Source organism: Equus przewalskii, chromosome 14 (assembly GCF_037783145.1).
Source record: "Equus przewalskii isolate Varuska chromosome 14, EquPr2, whole genome shotgun sequence".
NCBI classification, from domain to species: Eukaryota; Metazoa; Chordata; class Mammalia; order Perissodactyla; family Equidae; genus Equus; species Equus przewalskii.
In genome coordinates, this window is record NC_091844.1 from 31,573,555 (window position 1) to 31,598,550 (window position 24,996).

At 42.3% G+C, this 24,996-nt stretch overlaps 1 protein-coding gene and 1 long non-coding RNA gene across 3 annotated transcripts in view; both read left to right on the top strand.

Moving 5' to 3' along the window:
* TGFA (transforming growth factor alpha) overlaps positions 1 to 24,996 on the top strand; it is a 103,843-nt gene that overhangs the window by 45,972 nt on the left and 32,875 nt on the right. The gene's annotated exons all lie outside the window — the stretch shown is intronic.
* On the top strand, positions 21,223 to 23,537 carry LOC139075732 (uncharacterized). Its single transcript, XR_011526473.1, has 2 exons — positions 21,223 to 21,361; positions 22,629 to 23,537. It is a non-coding gene; the product is annotated as an uncharacterized lncRNA (long non-coding RNA).

The following is a 24,996-nucleotide window of genomic DNA, read 5'->3' on the forward strand; positions in this document are numbered from 1 at the left end:
ATGTAAAGCGCTTGAACAGTGCCAGGTCATGGTAAGTTCTCTGTAAGTATTTGTTATATCAATAATCTTTTCATCTAGATTTGCAAAGATAGGGCATGAGAAAGCAATAACACATGTGTGAGCAATGGTATTGGAAACACCCAGGTGGCCTGAGCCAGTTGGTGGCAGGGATGTGATTAGAGTTTCAAGTCATAAGGGGCCATGGTGGGGGAAGACACATAACTTGTCTTTCAAGGACGTGCCCTTGAAACTCAAAGAAAGGGTCAGAGGAAGCCCCACTCTGCCTGTTGAGAAGTGGTGTTGTGGAACCTGCTACTAGATGGTGCCAAAAATTAAGCTTCATTTTAATATTATGGTACCCAAAGCAGAGGAAACCCAGTCTGCCCCTTCAGTGACAGTTACAGGAGATGTGATGTGTGCTCTATTCTGAGCAATGAGATTCAGGAGGAACATGGAGAAACCAGAGAGAACCACCATATGGAAAGGCTCAAGGCCAGAGAAACCGAGGCACCAGGGGCAGAAGAGGAAGATGAAGGAAAGTCTCAGCTCCCTGTGCCAGATGCCCGGCACGTGTCACAGGAGCACAGAGGCGAGAGCAGCACAGTCACTTGCTCCAGGACTTCATATCCTTGCTCACTACAAGGAGCCCTTCGACACTGTTGTTTAAAATAAAGTACGAGCGGGTTGCTCTCACTCCTGTGAAGGGTTCAGGGAGAGGTTGATGCTGTGGGGGCTATTTATAGCGATTTACATGAGAAAAGTTCACTCCTAATGTCTCTTTTATTCTAATGGTTTGACCCTCTAAGCGTGAGTACAGGTTCGAAGTATATACCAATGGGGAAATAATTAGGTAGTTAAACTGAGAGTGTACTAATTGAAGAGCTAGAGCTATTGGGATTAAATCGCTCTTAGGATTAACCATCCAGTGACAAAATGGAAGAAAATCATATCTTTTCAGAAAAAGAAAAAAGGGAAAGTTCTCTGGTACCCTTGAGAAAGAGGATATTATGCTGAAGGGATCTTTGGCCCAATTTAAGATGACTTTCTTTTTATTCTTATGATTGAATGTGAGGGCTTGCTGCAGGGGGCTGTGCTGGGCATCAGAGATGGACAAGGAACAACCTGTGCCCTCAGGGCCCTTTAAGTGGTGGGGGTGAGGACTAGAACTATAAACCATTACTTGACTTAAATGACTGCTCACCAGAGTTATAAATAAATCAGTGCCAGGAAGGGCCAGGTGCAGACTGTCCTCTGCCTGAGGGGACTGAAGAAGGTGCCCTAGAAAAGCGAATTTCTAATCTGTGTTCCACCACCATGGAAGGCCTTCCCAGCTTGGGAATCAGCGTCAGCAATGACAGGAGGCTTGAAAATGTGTGTTTGGAGCATCCTGAGTCAGTATCCAGGACCTCTCATCTGTGAACCATGGAAAAGGATACAGCCTCCAGACCAATTCTCAACAAGTTAAATTTAATATTTGTTGAGGATCCTGCAATACGGTGAAAAGTCTAGGCCCCCTGCTACCAGTGTTCACCTTGGTGTGTCTTGTGCCAATTATGGCCACAGTTGGCTTCTCTAGGAGGACGAAGGGCCTCTCTGATTTGGATACAGTGGAGGAGGCTCAGCCAGCCTGTTTTTACTCTGCTTGAGGGAAGAGCTCTGCTGAGCTGGCTTTGCTCCCTACTGGTCACATTTCAAGTTAAAATTACTGACCTTGGTAAAGAGTGTTGGTACTGCAGAAAGCTGTCCAAATAGCTACTCTTGTAAAGTGTCGTACTGGCTAATTAAGCCAAAGGAATTCTCCAAAGGTACATTTTGGCCATTAAAACTACAGGTTGACTGATTTTTTTAAACTTGACTTAAGTAGCATAACTTTGTGAGTAAATATAATCCCCCGAACCAGGATCTTGTTTGGGGAGAAAGCTTTGACAATGTCAGTACTTTTAAGTATCAGTGTATTTTTATTGGTGTTCGAAGACTTATATAATTGAAAGTCTGGCACATGGAGGATGCTCAGTTCATGTTAAGTGAGTGAGTGCCCAATGCTCAGGCCACTTGCATATGTGTCTTCCTCGAAAGGACTCTGTCTTTGGAAGCCTCTGGCAGCTGTCTAGAACTGCACTGTCCAATACACCAACTAAATCTGTCTATGGAGCACTAGATGTGTGGCTAGTCCAAAATGAGATGTGTTAAAAATATACAGTATACACCAGATTTTGAAGACTTAGTATATAAAACAGAAGAATGATCGATATCTTAATAAATATTTATATTGGTCATTCATTGAAATGACACTATTTTGACTGTATTGGGTTAAATAAAATATATTATTCAAATCAATTTCACCTTTTTTCCCCCTAAAGGCGACTCCTAGCCAATGTAAAATCACCTGTGTGGCTCACACTTACTTCTGCTGGACAGCACGGCGCTAGAACCTCGCAGCACACCTGTTGCCACGCCCATCACTTCCCTCCCTCCTGGGTCTCTCCCTAAATCCCAGCCTCTTGGGTCATCTCTCCTCAGTCTCATCCCAATGGTGTGCTCCAGCGCAACTGTCTAGTGCTTTCTTGTGCCTTTGTACCTGTGACAGTGTTCCGCTTAGGGAATGTTGACTTCTCCTCGAAGATCCAGGTCACATGTCTCCTTCTTCAGAAAGCTTCTCTGACCATCTTTGAGAAAAATTAATTTGCCCCTCTTATAATCCATCCCCTTGTCTTTGAAATATTTGTTTTGTCCCCCCTGCTGTCTCTTCTCTCACGGTAAGCTCCTTGAGGACGAGGGGACTGTGTCCTGGTCACCTCTATGTAAGATGCCCTTAGCTCACTGCCTGACACAATAGATGCACAGTAAAGGGGGATGAATTAATGAACCTAACTCTCTGTAGCTCACCAATTTCTATATCGAGAAAAGAAACACAGAAAGTTAACATAGTATTGGGCTTGCATCTAAAGTGGAGGCCATAGGCTGCTAGCATAAGAATCACCTAGAATGCTTGTAAAAATTGATTCCCAGGCTTCACTCCAGACTAACAGATTCATTCAGATGTTAGCTTATGCTACAGGAACAAAATTTCATTGCCTTAATAGCAAAAGTTTAATTCTCACTCAGTCCACAGTGGGCCGTTGAGTGACTCCCCAGGGAAGCTGATGGTTCAGGTTATACGCCATGTCAGCAAGTGGGATGTAAGGTCCAGTGCTGGCAGTGGAACACTCCCGCCCAGAAATGTCTCAGTTTTCAGTGCTCATATTTGGTTGCCTGACACAACTCATATTACCATCCCAAACTTCAAGAGTGGGGGAAGACCAAGCATCCTGTGGGCCTAGAAGTACACATATTGATACACAAGCCAAATGCACATCTCTCAGGTGGGGCCTGAGAATATACATTTTTAACTTCCTTGGTGATCCATGTTCATACTAAAGTTTGAGGACCGTTGGGTAGGACAGGAATTCTCAACCTTGGCTGTACATTAGAATTACCTGGGGAGTTTTAAAAACTGATGCCCTGGGGCCAGCCCCGTGGCCGAGTGGTTAAGTTCTCCTGCTCTGCTTCGGTGACCCAGTGTTTCGCTGGTTCAGATCCTGGGCGCGGACACAGCACCACTCATTAGGCCATGTTCAAGCAGCATCCCACAGGACACAACTAGAAGGACCCACAACTAAAAATATATATAACTATGTACTGGGGGTATTTGGGGGGGAAAAGCCGGAAAGAAACAAAAAGATTGGCAACAATTGTTAGCTCAGGTGCCAATCTATAAACAAACAAAAAACACTGATGCCCTGCCCCGCGAGGTCCTAATTCACAGGGGCCGGGATGAGGTCCAGTCATCAGTATGCATCTCCCCAGGGGATTCTGGTGCACGACCAGGGTAGAAAACCACAAGTGTAGGGAAAAGAGCAAGGGCCTTGAATCCTGACTGATACTGCCTGAGCCTTGGTTTGTGTATCTGTCAATGCCAGTGAAGATCAAACGAATGTGAAGGTATTTGTCAGCTGCGGCATTGAACAAATATTGGCTGTTATTATACACCAGTGGGGTGGCCTTTTGTATAAACTGGATTTGTGCGCTCCCCTTTGTATGCATGCCATTTATCTTCCTCTCCCACACAGAACCAGGGAGGAAGGAGAGCACCCTCCACACCTTTGCACCTGCCTCCTTTATAGTCAGTAAAGGGGTGGTCCCTTCTCCCTCACCTCTGCTTATCTTGGTGATGAAAGGGAGAAAAAAAGAGGACAAAAACCCCTTCCCTGGGGCCGGCCCGGTGGCGCAGCAGTTAAGCTTGCCAGTTTCGCTTTGGTGGCCCAGGGTTCGCTGGTTCGGATCCCGGGTGCGGACACGGCACTTCTTGGTAAACCATGCTGTGGTAGGCGTCCCACATATAAAGTAGAGGAAGATGGGCACGGATGTTAGCTCAGGGCCAGTCTTCCTCAGCAAAAAGAGGAGGATTGGCGGCAGTTAGCTCAGGGCTAATCTTCCTCAAAAAAAAAAAAACCACCTTCCCTGCCTCTATTGTCCTCTCCCTAGCCTCTTCCAGCACCCTTAGCCTAGGGCTGTGATTCTGCCATCGCCTTTCCCAGGTCCTGTTCCACTCACCCTCCCTTCCACCTGAGACCTGAGCCTTATACTTCTAATCCCCTACAGCCCTATCTCCAACCTCTTCCCGTAGCCCATTTCCCTCTGACACTCCAGTCCCATGCCAGGACAGACAGTGAGCCCCCGGCCCTGGGAGAGGTCCCTTCCTGCTTTCTGACAGGTTGAGCAGCGTAGGGAGTCCATATTCTCAGCAAATGTGTACCCAAGGCATTTTCCCATAGTGGTGTTGGCAATGGCAGATTCCACAGCACTCTGTTTAAGAGGAAAGTATATGACAGGTAAGACCGGCTCCTGTGAGCTGGTCCAGCACTCTCGCTCGCTCTTTGGAATATTTTATTTCAAGAGCTTTGATTTGCAAGCAAGCTCTTGAAATATAACCATTCTGTAAGCTAGAAATTGCCTCAGAAGTCAGTTTTTTTTGGTTATAAAAATACCACATCAACTTTCTTCCATTGACAGAGCTGTGAGTTAATGCTGAAATAAGCTGTTTTTAATTATTTTTCCTCTCGTATCTAACAATTTTTAAGGCAGAACAATGCAAGAGTACCTCGCAGGAAAGAAATGCAGTACAGTTTATGAAAATACAGATTTGTGTGTTTGATATAAAAGAGTCAAAAGAATCCCTTAGCCTGGACATCTGTGATATAGATCTTTCTGAATGATTCTTACTGGGAATGCTGATACAGCCGAGGTCCTTGGCAGTGGACGTTCTAAGTCAAGCATCAGATTATAGGCCCCCTAATCTTTCCAAAAGCTGTTGGCCACTTTCTTCCTTCCTACCCATCAGCCTGAGCCTTCTCTCCACTATTGGTTCTGAATAGAAGTTGGAAGGGCTAGAATGCAATGCATCCAAAGGAAAAGATGCTCAAGGAGCTCAGTTCCTCATCAGCAGGGACCACAGGTGCAGCTTTTCCTTGTCTCCAGTGCCTCCCACTTAGTAGGTGCAACAGGTGTTTTCATTGCTGTGCGTACCATGTTAGGGCTAGTATAGACATTGGAGATTCATTGAATTAAACATAAATGCTTAGCAATCTTAAAATGAGCCTCCTTAGGTAAGATCTCTGTGATGTACTTTCTTGCAAAGGAGAGAGTGGCATGTATTTGAGTTTCTGGATTAAACTGCAACCCAACGCGCTATCTCCACTATGATGCTATGTCAGCATCAGTTGCAAGAACAACAGCAGCAATTGCAACGTGTTCTCAGAGTAAGACCAAGCCTGCTCTTGCCCTTCGGGGCCCCCTCGCATGCAGCCCCCGCCTCCCTCTCCAGCGCAGCTCACCTCTGTCCTCCTCCTCTCTGCTCCATCTCTCTGGCCTCCTTTCATTTTCTCAGATGTGTTGGACCTTCTCTGTCTCAAGGCTTTTGTATTTGCTCTTCCTCCTGCCCGGGATTCTCTTTGCCCGGTTTTCCCGTGACTGGCTCATTTGTGTCCTTTGGGTCTCAGATCTGCTTCCCCTTCTCAGAGTGGTCTTCCTTGAATGGTGACCTCCCATAGCAGGGCTCCTTCACACCTCGGTTCATTTCCTGCATAGCACTCGCTGCTGTCTGTAATGACTTCATGTGTTTGTTTACTTATCATTTGCCTGCCTTCCCCCCAGCAGACCTAAGTTCCTGGAGGGCAGGGGTCTTGTCTGTCCAGTTCTTTCATGCATCTCCAGTGCCCAGCACAGCATTTGGCACATAGAAGACACTTGGTATGTGAGGGAAGGAAGAAAGGGAGGGAGGGAGACAGGAAGGAGTAAACCAATACTAAGTACCATACCCAGTGCTTTATATCACCGTTGCATCTTTATAACATTCACTGTTGATGCATGGGGAAACTGAGGTCCAGAGGGTTTCAGGGACTTGCCCAAGGTCAGAATCAGTAACAAAGAGCTGAGACTTGGTCTCAGTCTACCTGCCTGCACAAGTTCCTGCCAGAGTCAGGTCTGAGGTTATAGTTCAGTCTTCAGTTTGTGCCTTATCTGCACCTTCACAGATTTATTAGTAGGACATATTTTGTTTATTCCTGTGGCTCAAAACTTTTTGTCTGTGACCTTTTGTCCGGATCATTTCCCACTACTTTGTGCAAAAGGACTTGGTGGTAACAAAGAAGTGCTCCAGGAGAAGGATATTTTGGAGGGAGTTGTAGACATCTTGAGCATGAGGATTATAGATGATTCTTATTTGAGAAGTAATGCACATCTCAAAGTCTAGTTTTTGGAAAACAAAACAATAAAAATAACTATAGCAGCCCTTGGAAAGTGGGCCAGGCTCCAGACGACATTGGTAATGCTCCAGTAACAACACTTTTCCCCCAGTGGCAGGAGCTTCGGAGGTTAATACGTGTGGGTGCAGCGGCAGCTTTGCAGTGTCGCTGAGATCTCTGCGGCAGCCACACTTCTGAGACTAGAAGACTGACAAAGGATGCTCAGCAAATTGGTTCGAAAAGAGATAAATTACTGTTTTACAAAGTATATAATTATATACCTGGAAACACACACATTAACCACCAGAATGCCTATTAGAAATATTATGAGTATCCAGTAGAGTGCAGAGTATCCAGTAAGAAAAGAAACAATCAGTGGGTTTCCTATAAACTATAAATAACCGAATATACTGGGGAAGATCACCTTCAAAATAGTTATAAAACAGACTATAAACTATGTAGGAATAAACTTTAAAAGATGTATTAAGAATCTATTTGAAGAATACTGTAAAACTTTCCTTTTGAGGTAATTTATTTGGCTGAACAAAGAGACCTGCACCTCAATAGCAAAGCACAATGTTACAAAATTGTGAGTTCTTCCCATTATTTAGAAAATTAAGGCAGTTCTAGTTAGTCTTTCCACAAGATCAGAATGGGTCAAGGCACAAGAGAATGTTGATTTAAAAGGTTGAGGGATTAAAATATTGCTAAATAATACAAAGCTGCACTAATTAAAACATTGTGACATTGGCACAAGAATAGATACATTGTGGAAAGCTCCAGAAGAGAGCCAATTACAAGTAACAGGTTGACGTGATAAAAAGTAGCATTTCACATCTCTAGGGAAAGAGATGATGTCACAAATGTTTCTGGGGATGTATGCTAACCATTCAAAAAGAAAGATATGAAAACTTAATGACATCCTAAAATAAGTTCTAGCTGATTGGATCATTTTTCAAATGGAAGCATAAAATTTCTTGAAGAAAATATAGATAACTGTTTATATAACTTACAAAAAGGAATAATTGTAACATTCAAGAAAAAACCGGAAAGGAAAACAGACACATAAAATTTATAATTTTCTGAACGTTACAAAAATACACTGTAAAGAAAATCCGCAGGGAATATTTGCCAATATTTGAATCCTAAAGAGGATTCATGTCTTTAATAAAGTACTCTTAGAAACCAATAACAAAAATTTTCACACACCAGTAAGAGAACTTGCAAATTATTTGAATAGCTATGTCAAGATAACAACTAACTGTGGTCAATAAAAATAGAATAAGCCTTGCTGGTCATCAAAGAAATGCAAATTGATGCAAGATATCATTTTCATTGATCAAATTAGTGAAGATAAAAATAAGTGTTGTTGTACAAAGTAGATAAGGTTGGAGCTTTGTATCATTGGGTGTGTAAGTTGTTACAACTTTTATGAGAGCCATTTGGTAATATTCATCATAAGGTTTTAAAATACTCTGCTTACTCATTGACCCAGAAATACCACTTCTAAGAATTTATCCTAAGGAAATAAGCTTGGGTCAAGTCTTGATTTGTGTCAAGACTTAGCTATGATGATGTTCATTGCAGAAAGATATTTATCAGGAAAACTCCAAGCATTGAGATGGTGAGAGGTGCTGGGGAAGGTTTAGAATTGCTTTGGAACGGATGGACAGGGGCTGTGTCCATATTACTGGACACATGGAACATTTAGCACTCAGGTCACTGGCTGAGGGTCAAAGGAATTGTACATATAAATGGCAGTGATGCATTTGATGGTCTATCCTTTGGGGGTTGTTTTGTTTGTTTTCCATTTTGACGGAAGCTCTTCAAGTTTGTATCTTTCACATTACTGTGAATTGAAGGCCAAATTTACGGTTTTGCTCTTGAACATCTGCTTAGGTTTGGGTAGTACTAGTGGACATAATCATTTGCTTGAATTTCTAATTTGTGTTGGTCCTCAGATTATACTTGTACAAACAAAAAGTGGAGGTTTTTCTCTTCCTACTGCTCTACCCAGTTTTGCATTTTAGAAGGATCATCCAACTTGCAAATATTTTTCTGCAGACACAAACAGATGACTGGACAAACAGAAAAGAATGCTTTTTCTTTGATGTGGTAAGCTGAATAGTGGTCTCTCTAAAATGTCCACATCCTGAGCCCTGAACTTATAAATATGTTACCTTACATGGCAGAAGGGACTTTGCAGGTTGATTAAATTAAGAACCTTGAAATGAGATTATCCTGGATTATCTGGGTAGACCAATGTAATCAAAAGGACCCTAATGAGGCAGGAGGGTCAGAGTGGGAGATGAGGGTAGCAGAGACGGAGTGATGCTGCCGGAGCCAAAGACTAGTCCTGGCAAACTCTAGAAGCTGGAAAAAGCAAGAATCCTTTCTCCCTCTAGAGTCTGTGGAAGGAACCAGTCCTGATGACACCTTGATTTTAGCCCCATTAGACTCATTTCAGACTTCTGACCTCCAGAACTATAAAATGATTAATCTGTGTTGTTTTAAGTCACTAAGTTTGTGGTAATTTGTTATAGCAGCAGTAGAAACCCAATACATTTGGAAAAGGAGGAAAAATCAAACTTATACTTGAGCCATGGTGATACATCAGTTAATCCTGAGTGAGAAGTTCAGAGACCTGGATTCTGGACACAACCTTGGGAAGTCACCTCTCTAGATGTTTATCTTCATTGTTAAGGTTGTCTTCTTGCTCTAAAGTTCTGTTCTTCCTTAAGCATTTGTTTACCATCATTAGATACGTCATTGTTATGACATTGATAAGTATGGGTGAGGCTGGTGAGTAGATTTTAGTTTATTTGTTTTGGAAGCTGGCTATGCTATTGTTAGCATTTTCCTTTTCGGGGTGTATGCCTGAGTGTGTGCTATGTTCTCATATGGAGGATCTGGAATATGGCAGTGAGGCCCGTGGAGGCAAGAGAAGACATACGTAGAGGTTAGAAGCCATTAGAACTACAACAAATGGATGGCAAAGTGCACCTGAGATTGGGCATGCAAGCCTCACAGAGTCTCCCATGTGATCTGAGATCTTTCTAGAAGGATTTTTCTAGAAGATCCCTCCTACTCAGACCCCTAGTCCAAATTGCTGCAAAATTTTGCACATACAGAATGAGAGGTTTGAGGTTAAAATGTCACATCAAGGCACTGCAGTGGAACAGCCCAAGGGTCCACAGCCACTTGTGTAGCAGACCCCCAGGACCTGCCCAGAAGGGAGAGTGGGCTTTATCCAGTCTTCTCTCCTCATGTGCTGTCTGCTCTCTGGCCTTCAGAAGGCACACAGTAAATGTTGCTGAAGAAAAAAACTGTTGGAAACATTAACAGTGAGAGTTATCACTTGATACCACATGTATGCATGTGGAATAACTTGGTACGTGGGCATTTGGGCGTTTTATCGCATGCATTCTTTCCTCTACGATAAGCACAGAACCATAATCAATATCCATTACTGTTTGAATATATTAAAGATAAATATATACATGTAGTTTTCAAATTGTGTTTGTGCCTATAAGGAATCAGTGCTACATTTAAAAATGAGAATGAATTAATCTTATCACCACTGAGAACAAACTACTGTAGAATTTAGCATTCACACCAAAAGCACAGCTGTTTTTATCGGGGAATGACATGAAAGACACCTTTGTTTCTCGGAGCACATTTGAAGCACAATTGGTGATTGAGAAACATGCGAGGGGGTCATAGTTATAACTTGTTATCCTAACGTTTGGAAAGGTTGTGAAATGGAACTGGGGTTTTGTAGTTAAACCTGGGAATATGGAAAGCCCCTACTTTACGCAGATTCAGTTCCATCATCAAAAGGGATATCAAGGTGAACAAAATAGCCTATTACAGTGAAAAGGAAAAAACAAAATCCCAGACTTGGTTAGCCAGACAGTCTTGGATCCCTGCCATGGCTCTGATGCCAACCAACAGAACAACCTTGGGCAAGTCACTTAACCTCTTGAGTCTGTTTCCTTGCCTTTTACATGGGGAAAATAACACATGCCTGCTTGTCTGGTAGTGGTAAGAAATAGGGGTGGTGGCTGACACATGCAGCCACTCCTCCATACCTGCCTCCAAAGGACGTACAATCCTATTGAGAAGATGCCAGGACCATGCTCCACTGTCCATGATCCAAGACAGAGCTCATTCATTCCTGCTCTAGAATCCTCTCCCCTCGGCCCCACCTTGGCCAGGTGTTGAGAAGGAAGTGCCGCATGCGGGTACCTGTCCAGGCCATGGTAGGCTGTGGAAGGCTCCAGTCAGCATGAGATGAGCTCTGTTGCTCTTCTTCTCCTTCTGCACCACTTTTTGTGTTGAGTCCCAAGGTTTTGTCTACAGTCTCATTTCCTTTCCTTTGTCCTTCTTGACGCCTTCATTTTTCTCTCCCAAGTACTACCATAAGTTGGAGTGTGGGTTCTAATTCACCCAGGTATAAGGTCCTATGAAGGTATGGGATGACTTGCTCGTGGTTTTTCTCTTCCACAGCAAGTTTTCTCTTCTGTAGTAAGATTTCCCACACAGGTAAAAAGCTCAGTTAATATTTGGTGAAAAAAATTGTAGAATCGAAGCTCTCACCTACAAGATGCTGGAGATATACCTTTGTGCAGCTCATGTCCTGGACTTTGTGCTCACCTTATCCATGCCATGTGGACTGGTGCCCTGGGAGTGCCCAAGGGATGAGGGTAGGAAACTGACAGAGCCATGGTGTCATGGTGTCTTCTACATGGCAGGAAGCTGTATGTGAGCCTTTTCTCAAGGGGTCAGAGAAGAGCAAAGAGGAGCCTTTCACTCATCAGAGTAGAACTCTTCCAGGAAGGAAAATGGTACCAACAGTCATGTGCTCAAGACCTTGTTATGCCAGTGTCTCCAGACTGGCTGGGGACAGGGTGAGACAGAGACTTTTCACAGTGTCCACTTGTGTTCCTTTTGAATTTTCAAGAAGATAAAGGGAATGAATGCTTTTAAAAACCACATTTCATACAGGCCAGTTCACAAGGAGACTCATGGAAGCACAAGCAGGCTTTGGTGGAGCCACCTAGAATAGAGCAGGTCTCCTTTGCACATGCATGGTAGAGTGACTTCTGCATCATGTCAAGCTGGAAAGTTTGGTTTGGGTCTTGGAGGGTCATTGGTCCCCTGTATGCTACTGTACTGAAAGCCACTGGTCCTGGCCAACCTCCTGACACCTCATTGGTGGCTGCCTCAATGTGGGTTTGTCCTGGAGGGCTCCATTCCAATGCCATTCCTGACACTGCATACCTGGAGCCTGAATCCTGAGACAGACACCATCCAGCAACTCAGGTTCTTATCCTCAGCTCCATTTGCAGACAACTTGCCTAGTTTCTGGTGGGGCCGTGGGAGCTAACAGTATCTTCTTTAGAAGTTAAATTAAAGGTGGGTGGGTGGGTATGCGAACTCCATGCTGCCCCTGGGCTTGGAATACTGAATACTGACCGTTTTTTCCTCTGTCAGTTCCCACTGAATATGGTCATGTAAAACCTGATATGATTGGGGAAACCTGAGCCAGGAATCACTTATATTTTCCTCAATCTGTTTTATGAATGGCTTGAATTGAAAGGAAAGGCACTAAATGGTACACAGACATGTCTACACTTTGCTGTAGGCCTGCTCCAGAACCAGATAAACGTGTCAAGTGCGGGAAGCACCGTAAGCTAGACTTGGCTTTGGGGCTGACATCCTGCCTAGGTGGCTGGAACGTTAGGGAGATGCCTTTTCATAGCTCACCTATGAGTTTAAAGCAAAATAAGGCAGGAAGTCAGAGAGAGACCAATTCATACCCTCTTGATTATTTACTCAACATGATGCTGAAAGACATTTGTGTTTTTTGGAAGTTCTATCCCCTGGCAGTGAAATAAAACCTCCTTTCTGGGCTAGAAAGATTGATGTCCAACTACATTAAAGGAGTGTGTGAGTAAAAGGAAACTCTGTATTCTGCAAGTGAACACAAGAACTTCCACTGTGCTTATGTAACCGTGGTGCAAAGAGCATTATCAGACCCGAAGTTTGCAATGCAAAAATAAAATTGTTCTAAGAAGACTGAAACACAGAAATATTACCACTTACCATGGTTTCAAAACTGTTAGATGAGGAGGGTTGTTGTTTATTAGTCGTAAGATTAGAAAGAAGATAGGAGAATGAAAGGGTTATCTTTGAACTGCACTGAAGGGTGATTCAACCTTGTTTTTGTGTTTCTCCTCTGAAGTACACCAATTATTGACGCCCTATGGGAAAGGCACGTCAAATCAGGGCTTATATGTTCAGTTTCTTCTCAATGAATTTTGCTTGTTTGCAAAGCTTTCTATGGTTCCATTTATAGTCCAGGAAGTAATTTCTTAATTTTTTTCTTTTAATCTATTTTAATTAATTCTTAATTCTTTTAGTCTACACTAGACCAGTGTTCTCAAACTCCGCTGCATATTAGAATCACCTGGGGAGTCTTAAAAAAAATCCCGTCGTCCCAGCTGCACCCCAGAACACTTAAATTGTAATCTCTGGGGGTGGACTCAGGCATGGTACTTTTCCAAGGTGATTCTGACTGCGGCCAAGATTGAGAAGCACAGTACCAGAGCAGCACCTGTCAAACAAGATGTGTACATAGCCCTCCGGGGAAGTGTGTGTGGGGGTGGAGGGGGGTTCTGGTTAAAATGCAGGTTCTTTATCAGCAGCTCTGGGATGGGGCCTGATGTCCTCCATTTCTAACAAGCTCCTGGGCAGTGCCAACGCTGCTGGTCTGTAGACCACACTTTGAGTAGCAGGATCCTAGACTGGAGAAGAGAATTTAGAGCTAGACGCTCGATTGTAGACATAGGGATTATAAAATGCCATGCAGGTTCTCACTTATCCCTCCCTTGTAAACATACAGCAAAGCCACCAGAGTCCATTGTCTTCCTTTTCCTGTAAAGTTTTTTCTCTTTTATTATTTGCAAACCCTAAAGGAAAAGCCCCTCTTTCTCAGACATTGCCTGATGGTTTTCTTGACCTTGAGAAAATCAGTCATCCCCAAGTTGGAGACTGGGGTCCTTCATCCTTGAGTGGGTGGCCGGGTGCCGCAGTCTAAAGGGTGGCGACCTGTGTTCTCTGCTCTGGCGGCTCACCCGGTTGTGGGAACATTCCCCAGGCAGCTCAGGGAACCCTGGTCTCATGCTTCGTCTGGTAGGGAAGAGAGATTTTAGTAAACACTGCGTGGGAAGAGGAATGAAATGGGCAGAGAATAAGGTTAAGGAATGGGTGTGTGAAACGCCAGGTTGAGCGAGGCCAGGGTGCCTGGGAGCAGCATTCCAACACCCACCTCTCTAACAGCTGGTGGGAGAAGGCGCTCACCTGCCCAGGGAGGCAAGTGGTGCAGAGTACATGTGCCCAGGAGGGCTGACAGGGCCCTGGCCACACTGGCATAGCTCTGGGTGCACAGCCTGTCTGTACCTCACTCTGGGGCCTGGATGTAGAATGAACCAGCAGCTCCTGCCAGTGCCTCCCATTCTGGGCACTCCAGGACAGGTCTCCGTGCCCCGTCCTGTCTTCTAGGCCAGGAAAGATCGTCTTACTCTGTGCCCTTCATGCCCTCTCAACTCCTAGAAAGGTCTGAGTCAAGGCCAAGACTCCTAAGTTAATTTACCTTGATTCTTTGACCATCCTTTGGACCAAGGCCGTTTTACGACTGGGTTGGACTTTCTCAACAAGGCCCTCTCTGTAGAATGGGTGGATTCTGTAGAACTGCTACCCAAGACTGACCTATGAAACAGACGTATGTTAAGTGGCTCAAACTCCATTTTCCTGTGTTGCTGCTCTCTAGTCAAGAATATGGTGGTTCCTGCTGTCCAACTGCATCAGATCTGATCTGCCCCCTCGTCCCCCTCCACCGCCACCCATGCCTCTGGACCTTTCCACACACACTCAGCATTGGGGAACTGACTCTACGTTTGCTGTGCCTTTCAGGATCCCATGTTCAAGCTCACCTTCTCCAAGAAGCTTTCTCAGATTAAATTAGCTGCATTTAAACAATCATCCCTTTATTCTTTGCTCATTCAGCACCTAAGCATACCATTCATAATAGACATTATGTTTTAATTTCTATGAGATTCCATCCTCCTCAAAGGGCTCTCCCATCCACCATCTCGCTTTTGATAGAATCCTAATTTTAATATGAAAGGAACTTTGGCAATATGGGGGCAACTCATTTTACAGAGGAGTAAACTGAGACCCAGGCAAGGGAGCAGTTTGGCCAAAGTCATCAAGTGTGGGTATCCTTGCCACCGCTAGGACCCAGGCTGCCAACTCAGTGTTTGGTGTTGCCATCCTTCCAGCCCTGGAACATCCCTGCAGCCTCCAGTGCACACTCTTGCAGCAGGCCAGCGTGGCAGGAGGCCTTTGCATATCCTATCAGGGATGGTTAACACTAAGCCGAGGGCGTTACAGAGAAATAATAAATCCAGCAATGATTGTCATGTGAAGGAGTTCCATGGAACTTTACTGCAGGATACACAAAGGAGATCTGAATAAATGAAAAAGCATAGCATGTTTGTGACTAGGAAAACTTTAATATTTAAATGGGCCAGTTACCTCTAAATTAATTTATAATGTCATCTCCAAAAGATTTGGATATGGGGGAGACAACTTGTAAATGATTCTAAAGTTCATCTGGAAAAAAATAAAGATGAGAATATCTGTTTTTTAAAAAATGAGGGAGAATGACAAATTTGTACTACCAGATATTAAACCATATTACAAGGTTACAGTAAATAAAATGGTTTGGTACTGGTCTAGAAATAGACGGAACCTCAATGGAACTAAATAGAAAGACCACAAAATAAGTATTTAGTGTATGATAAAGATAACATTTCAAATCAATAGGGAAATGATGAACTATTCAATAAATGGTGTTGGGAAAATTGGCTGGCTATTTGGAAAATAATAAAGAACACACTAAACACTAAGATAAATTATAGATGGTTTAGAATTAAATGTAAACAATAAAATAGAAGGAAATGTATGTAAATATTTATATAATCTTAAGGAAGAGAAGGCCTCTAATCATAATGCTGAGGTGACTTTTGCATAAACAAAATGAAGACACAAATAACAAATTATTTACTATATATATATATATAAAACATGATACAGAGATCATTATTTTAGAGTTCTTACAAATAAACAGGAAAGAACATATCAGTAGAAAAATGGGCAAAAGTTATAAATAGCTAATTAACCAAAGTTGAAATACAAATGCTAGTAATCATAGGAAAAAACATTTGACATAAGTAATCAAGAAAATGCAAATTAATGAGATTCCCATATACCTCCATGAATTGGCAAAGAGGAAAATGAAAGATAATATCCAGTGTTGGGAAGGATAAAAGAAACATTTATCTCCTCCTTAGGGGAGTGTAAATTGTTACAAATGTCCTGGAATGCAGTTTGACAATCTGTCTTAGAAGTCTCAGAAATGAGCATTCGTTTGTCACACTAATTCTGCTCCCAGGAAAATAATCATAAATGTTCATGAACAGACATCTATGTAGAAGGATGTTCAGTTCTATATTATTCACAAGAGTGAGATTGGGAAGCTGTCACAATGTCCAACAAGAGGAGACTGGTTAACGAAATCTGTCAGTGGAAAACTTCAACCGTTGAAGATTGCCTTGTACTGTAGTTCTTACTGAGTTGGGGAAATGTTCCTGATTGTATCACTTTATTTCCTGATGGGGAGTGAGTCGGGGCACAGAATAAAGACAAAGGTTACACTCCAAAGTGCTAACAGGTTATCTAGGAGTGATGGGCTTACAAGTGACTTAGGTTTATCTTTCTTTGTGGTTTTCTGTTCTCCCAAGTTTATGCCTGGAACATGTGTTGCTTTTGCAATTTCAAAGTTATTAAAACAAGAAAAAAAGAGAGAGAAGGTGCAGTTGTAAGAACCTGGGTGGGATTTACTCAGATGTCTTTGAGAGACTGCTTAGGAGCTTGTGACTGGGGTCTGGCAACACTGAGAGAACACCCTAGAGGGACCCAAACAAGGACCAAAGGAGGTGAAATGTCCTGCCCTTGTTTCCTGGGTCCTTCTTCCCATAAGGACTGGGGTGGAATAGATCTGAATGTTCATTGTTTCACCATGTTGGTCTAGAGAGGGCATTTTTGCTATGTTGTCTGGAGGAAAATATAGACTTTCTTCATTTTTAGGAAGTATCCCATAGATAGGTACATGCAGAAAAGATCCACTCCAATGGGAGTAGAAAGCAATGACTTCCTGACTTGGGAAGCTAGGAAAAATATATTCCATACACATGAATTAAGAGACTTACTATGTGAGCTTTTGCCTTTCACCTCCATCACCTTGACACCTGGGAGAGTAGAAGATCCTAAGAGTTCTCAGTTCCAGGAGGAGGCAATATGGTCATGAATTGTGACTTCCTCATGAAAGGACAGTGTTGAACCTGATGCAGCTAATTAGTAGGTATCTGGTTTTTCTTTCCATCCATCTGAGACATGATGGAGAATGGTCAACACAGACAGCCACCTAAGTGGAGTTGTTGCTTATATAAACATCATATATAACTATGACCATGGCCTATAAAGATTCCAGCAAGAGATGGACTGTAGCATGTAAAGACAGGAAAGTAAGTTTATGTTTGGCAAAAGAGCCACCCAGCTGATCAGTATGTCCTTAAAAGGAAATATGGGGGAAAGAAAGATAAAGATTCAAATAAAACTGTAAAGCTAGATACTATAGAGAGGGTGGCAGGTATAGTTTGAAAACTAAGAAGCACTCAGCCCTTTGAATTGATTCTCAGTTACAATATTGAATTTACTTTTAAATTTCATAAAACAATAAAGGAGGCTATAAAGTTATGTTTATCAATTTAGGAAGGGAGAGCTTGAGTTAAGAAAGAACAGTAATGATGCAGAACATAGCGTTACTATAAACAATGCTTAAAACCTCAGGTAGCTATAGATTTAGAGCTCACTTTAGGGGCAGTAAATGGACTAAAAATTTCAAATTTAATGCCCTGTGGCCTTATTAGGGAAATGTTTCTGAGAAGCTGAAATAAATGGATGAGTCCAGTGAATTGACTGGGTGATTCCAAGAGGCTGTGTGTTTCGAGACTTGGTGGGAAGGAACGTAATTGGAATAAGTCATTGGAAGAATATGCCTTGTTCTGGAGTACATCAGCTAGAGTTCTTTGGTTGCAGCAATCAATTCTGGCTAACTGGAACAAAAGCAACCTTGTTGGAAGGCTGTTGGAAGCCCACAAAACCAACGAGAAAGCTGGAGAATTGTACTTGGAAGTGAACAGTAACCGAGGTGGCTCCAGGGAGCCATGAATTGGAATCACAGAACCCATCTCAGAACAGGAACTGTGCTCAACATGCCGCAGTTGTAAGGCATGAACTCCACCTGTATTATCTCTTTGTCTTCTCAAGATTCAAATTCTAGGGGGAGAGGATATAAGGGAGGGTAGGGCATGTGATTGTGGCCATAAACCAGTGTAAACCCACAGTGGAAAAGGTAACTCCACAAAAGAAAATCTCGGTGCTGTTAGGAAGTGGAGAAATGTTTGCCTGGCAGCCCCAAGTTGTTGAGCACAAGCTCAACAGAGACATGGATGTTCGATTCAAGATATAACAGGAGGGAATATCAAAAGTGATATCATCATGGATCAAGTCTATGGATAGGTGGTTTATCCAAGTAATTAATACTGTTTGGGTCCTGATTACAAAGTAGTCATAAGGACAGAATGTGGTTTGACAGCAAACTCCAGATTGGTACGTTTTCTGGAAATCTCAGCATGGCACAAATTGGACACCTGAAAAATTCTTTACATACCTGTTGGTAGTGCGATTACTCAGAAGGGTGAGAAGACAACAGGGACACCTGCTTCTTTGAATGGAGTCTTGACCAGAAAGGATAACAGGTTGGTATCTGTATGTGTCATTTTAGTTTGTAACAGTGAAAGAAGGAAACATTAGGCATAGTTCAACTTCAGGAAAGCCAAGTCTACAAAAATTCAGAGAAAAACCGGATGTGATCCCCTGTGTAGGATTCGAAAAAGGAATATGGTGTGGGGAGGTTGGGAGGTTCATAATGGTTCCAAGCTTATAGTCAGAGAGTGCATGGGAAAGACAAGGAAAGCACATTTAAAGAAGCCCCAAGTTCATCTGCAGGGGGAGTTCTCTGGTGTACCGTTGAATAAGTTGTGCAGAAATCAAAGAAAGACATGTCCCAAGAGGTATGACAAAGAACAGTACGGAATGGCACTCTGTTGAGTGAACAACCAGGTTGATGCCTCCTGGGTGGCATGTGTTATGCTGGGTTCTGGCAGGTGTTTACGAGAATGTCAGGAAAACTGAAGGACAGAAGAAACTGAGGATTGCCCACGTGGCTACTGGCCACACACAAAAAGGGATTTTTAAAGTTATATTTGGGAACAGACAGGTAAGAAAGGAAGGAATAAGTCCATTCTTTGGTGCAGATAGAATAAGGTTAGTGCAGAACCAGGAAAAGACTACCACTGAGTATAATCTTGTTTTCATGTTTTCTGTCAAGGAGAAGGGTCTTCAAACTAGACAAGATAAAACAAACACAGTAAATAAGAAACAGAAGGGCAAATGAGGATCCTCGTAAAAGACCACTTAATGCCATAAATGAATTTATTTTCAAAGGTGCAGATGAATTATACCTTAGTATACTGAGGAAACTTGCCCTAAAAATTGTTCCATCCCTGTCGGTAATTTTTAAGAAATAGTAGTAAATGTGAAAACTGCTCAGAGGGTAGAAAAAGACTAACATGATTCTGACTTTAAATAAGTAAAAACACCTGAAGATTCTTTAGACTGTAGATGATAATACTTGGTGATACTCCAAGAAAACTCTAGACCAAATTATTTCAGGAGGTAGAAAATGAATACTTGGGTGCCTGAATGAATCCACCAAAAATGAGTCACAGCAGACTAACTTTATTTCTTTTTTAGTGTTATAGGACTGATGAGGGAAATACTGCCAGGGTAATGCTTTCGAGATAATACAATTTGATTTCAACAAGGCACATGACTAAATCAAAGTATTCAGTAGGACAGAGTGGAGAAATGTGGGTTGAAAGGGTAGCTGGTCAGTAAGATGGAATAATGACAGTAACCTCCTTAAATGAATAGATCCCCAGGCATACCCTACATGGGTTCATCTGTGAGCTTTTGGGAAGGACAGGAAGTTTTTAACGAGAGCATCCCCAGAAAATGTTTGCTGATGTGTTCATGTTGACCTGGGAGAGGACCTATAGGGTATGCCAACAGGATTTGTCTTCCTTTCCTGTTGAGAATTTTATGAGCAAATTGAAAAAAGACATATAAGGCAAATTTATCAAATTTAGAGGTGACACAAAGCCCAGAATGATAGCTTAAGTGTTGGATGATAGAATAAAAACTCAAAGGGGGGGAAAAAAGTATTGAGCTAGAACGATGGATCAAAGCCAAGCAACCAGATTAAATTGAACAGTGATACACTTAACAGTATTTAGGTTAAGAAGATTGAATTAATTAGGAAGGATATGAGGCCAAGTTTGACAGCAGTTTGTGTGGAGAAAAGCTAGAGGCTGTAGCTGACCACAAACTTATATAATGAAATAGCATGCCAGGACTGCTAGCAAAATTGACAGAGATTTAAGTTATGTTAGTGTAGAAATCAGGTCATGGGAGATGGACTTCATCTTGTACTCTGTTCCCATAGCCCAGAGCTTTAAAGTATGGGCTCTGGGGTTACACTGCCTGTTTTTGGATTTCCCTTCTGTGTTTTCCTAGTTCTATGCTTTTGGGCAAGGCCCTAAACCTCTCTAAACTATATTCCTCAGCTGTGAAATGGGTAGAATAATAGAACTATGTCACAGGGCTTTTATAAGAATTAACTTAGGTAGGACATGTAAAACTCTTAGCACAGAACCCAACATCTAAAGCATTTCGTAAATGTTCTTGTTATAGTTGTTATTGTGGTTGTCGTTACTCTGTAGTGGACTATTTTAAGAAAGACGCTAAAAAAATGACAGAATCTGTTGTGAGGTAAAAAGTTTACAGACTTTCTCACTTAAAGAGTATTTATAGGAACTTGGAGTGTATATTAGTTATTTATTGCCGTGTGACAAATTACCCCAAAATTTAGCAGCTTAAATCAATAAATGTTTATTTCACATAGGTTCTGAGAGCCAGGATTCAGAAGCAGCTTAGCTGAGAGGTTCTGGTTCAGGGTATCCTGTAGAGGTTGCCGTCAAGATGTCAACTGGGGCTGCACTGGCATCTGAAGGCTTGACTGGCGGCCAGATAACTTTTGGCTGGAGGCCTCAGTTTCTTGCCACATGGGCCTCTCCATTGAGTGTCCTGTTGACCTGGCAACTAGCTTCCCCCAGGAAGAGAGAAGGAGAGCAGGACAGAAGTTATAGTCCTTCTATGACCTAGCCTCTGCTGTCACATACCAGGCATATTCTGTCGCTCACAAAACCAACCCTTTAGACAGTGTGGAAGGGGACTTCACAAGGCCATGGCTACCGGGATATCAGCAGGTGGGGAACACTGGGAGCCATCTTGGAGGCTGGCTGCTACAGAGAGTTTATCACCACGAAGACTCAGAGATTTGATAGCGGACTGCAGATATACAGAAAGACTGTTGACTAGAAGAGGGAAACTGACTCTGTGTGGCTTCTAAGGACAGAATTCAAACCAATAGGCAGAGAGGTCTCAGGGAGGCATGTGCCAGCTTGGTTTAAGGAAGAACCTCCTTGCGAGAGGTTGCCCCAAATAGAATGAGCTGCCTTAGAGGGTAACGAGCCCCTGAGTACTAGAAGGGTCATGCACAGTCAGGGTGCTCCCTCTCAGGGACACCATATGGAAAGGCTCTGGGCTGGCTAGAAAGCTAGACTTGAGCACCTCCAACTCTGTGATATTTGGTTTCTAGGTTAGGGAAAAATTTTGTGAAATGGGGCCCTTTAGGGTTTCATTTCTATTATTTTACTTTTGATGGAAAAGAAGTGTTTCATCAAAATATAAGATCTTTGTTTCTGAACCAGTATGGCTTAGAGAAACTATTAAGAGGTAAAATGACCCTGGTGTTTCTGAAATCCCCTAACATTTCTTCTTTTAAGAGCAAAGTTCTGACATGGTTGGTTTATGCTTAGCCTGTGGGGTTTAAACCAAGAATTCCCAACTGTTTATGAGGCAAAGCCTTTAGATCATGGAAGGAGCCGGAACACTGGCACTGAGTTTTCTCTTTGGGAATCCCAGCAGACCTTTGAGAGAGGGATGAGGATGCAGCTCTGGGGGATATTGGCCAAGTAAGGCTCAGACATCCACTGGGGGAAACCAGGCTATTCTTTGAGCAGGCAAATGTACTTGCTGACACTTTGCTGGGGATTCCCATAGGGAGAACTGAGAATGCACTTATATTGGAAATAGCCTTCTGGAGAAACTTTCTAAATGGTGGTGAGGCACTGTGACATTGGTCACCCTGCATGTGTATAATGTGGAAAATGTCTGTGGGAAAATGAAGGGAGGCTTGAGCATACCACTTTTACTCCTGCTTTCTCCCATCTGCCCTTGGATGCTCATTAAAATGAGTGATCAGTGGAATATGAAACTATTTCTAAACTTATATCGGTACAGTTACACACCACATAACGACGTTTTGGTCAATGGACCGTACATATGATGGTGATCCCATAAGATTAATAGCATATAGCCTAGGTGTGTAGTAGGCTGTACCATCTAAGTGTGTGTAGGTACACTCTATGATGTTCACACAGTAACAAAATCACCTAACGATGCATTTCTCAGATCGTTTCTCTGTCATTGAGCAATATGACTGTACAAGAAACTCGGAAGAATTTCTGCCAGTGAATATGAGGATGGGACCCATCCTGCCCCAGTGAAGCCACCATCTCTCCAGAAGATGAAGGGATTGTCATTAGTAGAATTACACCAACAGCCCAACCTTGGAAGGCCAGGATATGGGGGTGATGGTGGGCCATGAGGCAATGGGCTGAGGAGGTCCATCTGGATCCTATCAACACCTCAGGAAAGGACACCAGTCAGGGCCACAGTGAGTGATGAACTTGGCCAGCTCTTATCCTGGCTTGGCATGGGTGCCTGGCAAATGAGGGAAGAAAAAAAACAACCTTCTGGCCCAAAGATAAAACCCTCTGCTGTACTTGTTCTGTCTCCTGCTTCTACCAAACAAATTCCTCAGATATTTAAAGCCAGTATATTTAAACTTTCCCTTTTCTATCTTTATCTGGGCCCAAAATATTGGACAGAGCCACACAGTCTCTGATGGAACCTACTTTAACTCCCCATCATACTCTACAAACTAGATCTTTGTCTGTAAAGATGATGATGCAAGAAATTACTGGCCACATGAAAAGATTCATTATACAAGAAGAATGTTCTTGAGGAATTTCAATGACTGTCTCTACTTCTAAGAAATGAGAGAGGATGGGTAATCTCTAATTTGTGTTTTCTAGACTGAAGCTGACATTGCATCTATGAAACCACAGCAGGGAACTATAAGTAAAACACAGCTGCAAGGAGACGAAAAAATATGGCAACCAATTGTGAATTCACAATGGACCAATGAGCAACAGACTGGATATTACAGTAAATCAAATCAGTGGAATTAACAACAACAAAAAAAGAATATCTGGGAAATATCTCCCAAAACTCAAAAGGATACAAAGATAAAATCAATGAGGGAAAAAAATGATGAGAATAAAGAAGTCTGGGAAACAGAACTAAATGATCCAATATTGAGATAACAATAATTCCAAAAGAAAAAAATAAAGCAAACTAAGGTCGGCATAATCATCAAAGAAATAATTAAAGAGAGCTTTCTTAAGCTGAAAAAGACTTGTCTTTAAGACTGAAGGCATTAGCTTTCCTTGTAACTTGACAAGTTTTCATGACAAACAAAAGTCTCATGAGCATCCAGGTGAAAATCAAAACAGATTACTAAAGGAATATGGTAAAGCCGCCTTCAGCCTTCTCATCCACTACAAGCCAGAAGTCAGTGACAGGAGAACTAGGGGTCTGCAGATTGTGACCCAAGTTGTCATTCATATGCAAAGCCGTGAACGTGGATGAGAGCACAGAAAGATATTCTCAGACACATAATACTTCATTATTTAGGCACACCCCACACGTGTCCTTCCTGGGAAAAATGTTCCAAGATCCTCTTCAGCTAGATAACAGCCGTATCAAGATAAAAAGTCCCCAAGTGGAGAAGAGGTGGTATAGGAAACCCAGTGATAATGTGTGTCCAAGTAACTGCTGTCAATTTAGTTATACTAATACAGGTGTCAAAATTAATTATTTTTATATGTAACTTCTATTTTAATGAGGATATGAAATCAGATTATAGTAACTGGTAACTTGAAACAAGAGGAAGGAGGAAGTAAGAGTGTGCTCAATTTCATATTTAATGGAACATCTGATTTCATTCTTAAAATGGATAATTAGAGAAAATAAGTTAAATTTTTTAAAAATTTAAAGATTACCATCAATAGATTAAAAAGAGAGTACATATATTCTAAATTAGTACAAAGGAAAAGAGATCAAAAAAGCACAGTCCCTTAGGCAAAGGACAAAAAAATGAAAACTACTAGAAATGATAAGCATTTGCAAAATGTTCTAGAGTAAAAGTTGTTTTATATGGAATGCAGTAGTAATACTAAAAGATGGATAAAAAGCCCCAATGATAATGAGATATTATCAAGATATTCTGGGTCGGGTGGTCATGTGTGTAGTTGTTTTTTCCACTGGTATTAAGATTTTACAGCTGGTGAGACTCAAGATATGGCCATTTCGAGAAATTGTAGGGTCCTCACCTTCTGCTTCAGGAAGACTAGAGTTATAGTAGTCACGATGCTATCCAGCCTTGGTGATTTCCCAGTAACTTCACATCAGCTGTGTCATTTCCGTCAAAACTGCTGGGCCCGGCTTGCTGTCGATTGTGGCAGCGCTTTGTATTTTGTTCTCAGACTTAGACTTGAAGCAGCCTTTGCTCCATAATATACGTTGCTCAGTTACAAATGCTGATCTCATAAGCAATTAGAGCAAGGACTGGTCACTCCTGGCCCCTAAAAGCCTATTAGCATCCCTGCAGAGGTTTGTGGAGTTGACTCGGCCCCTCTGGGCCGGAAAATGGACA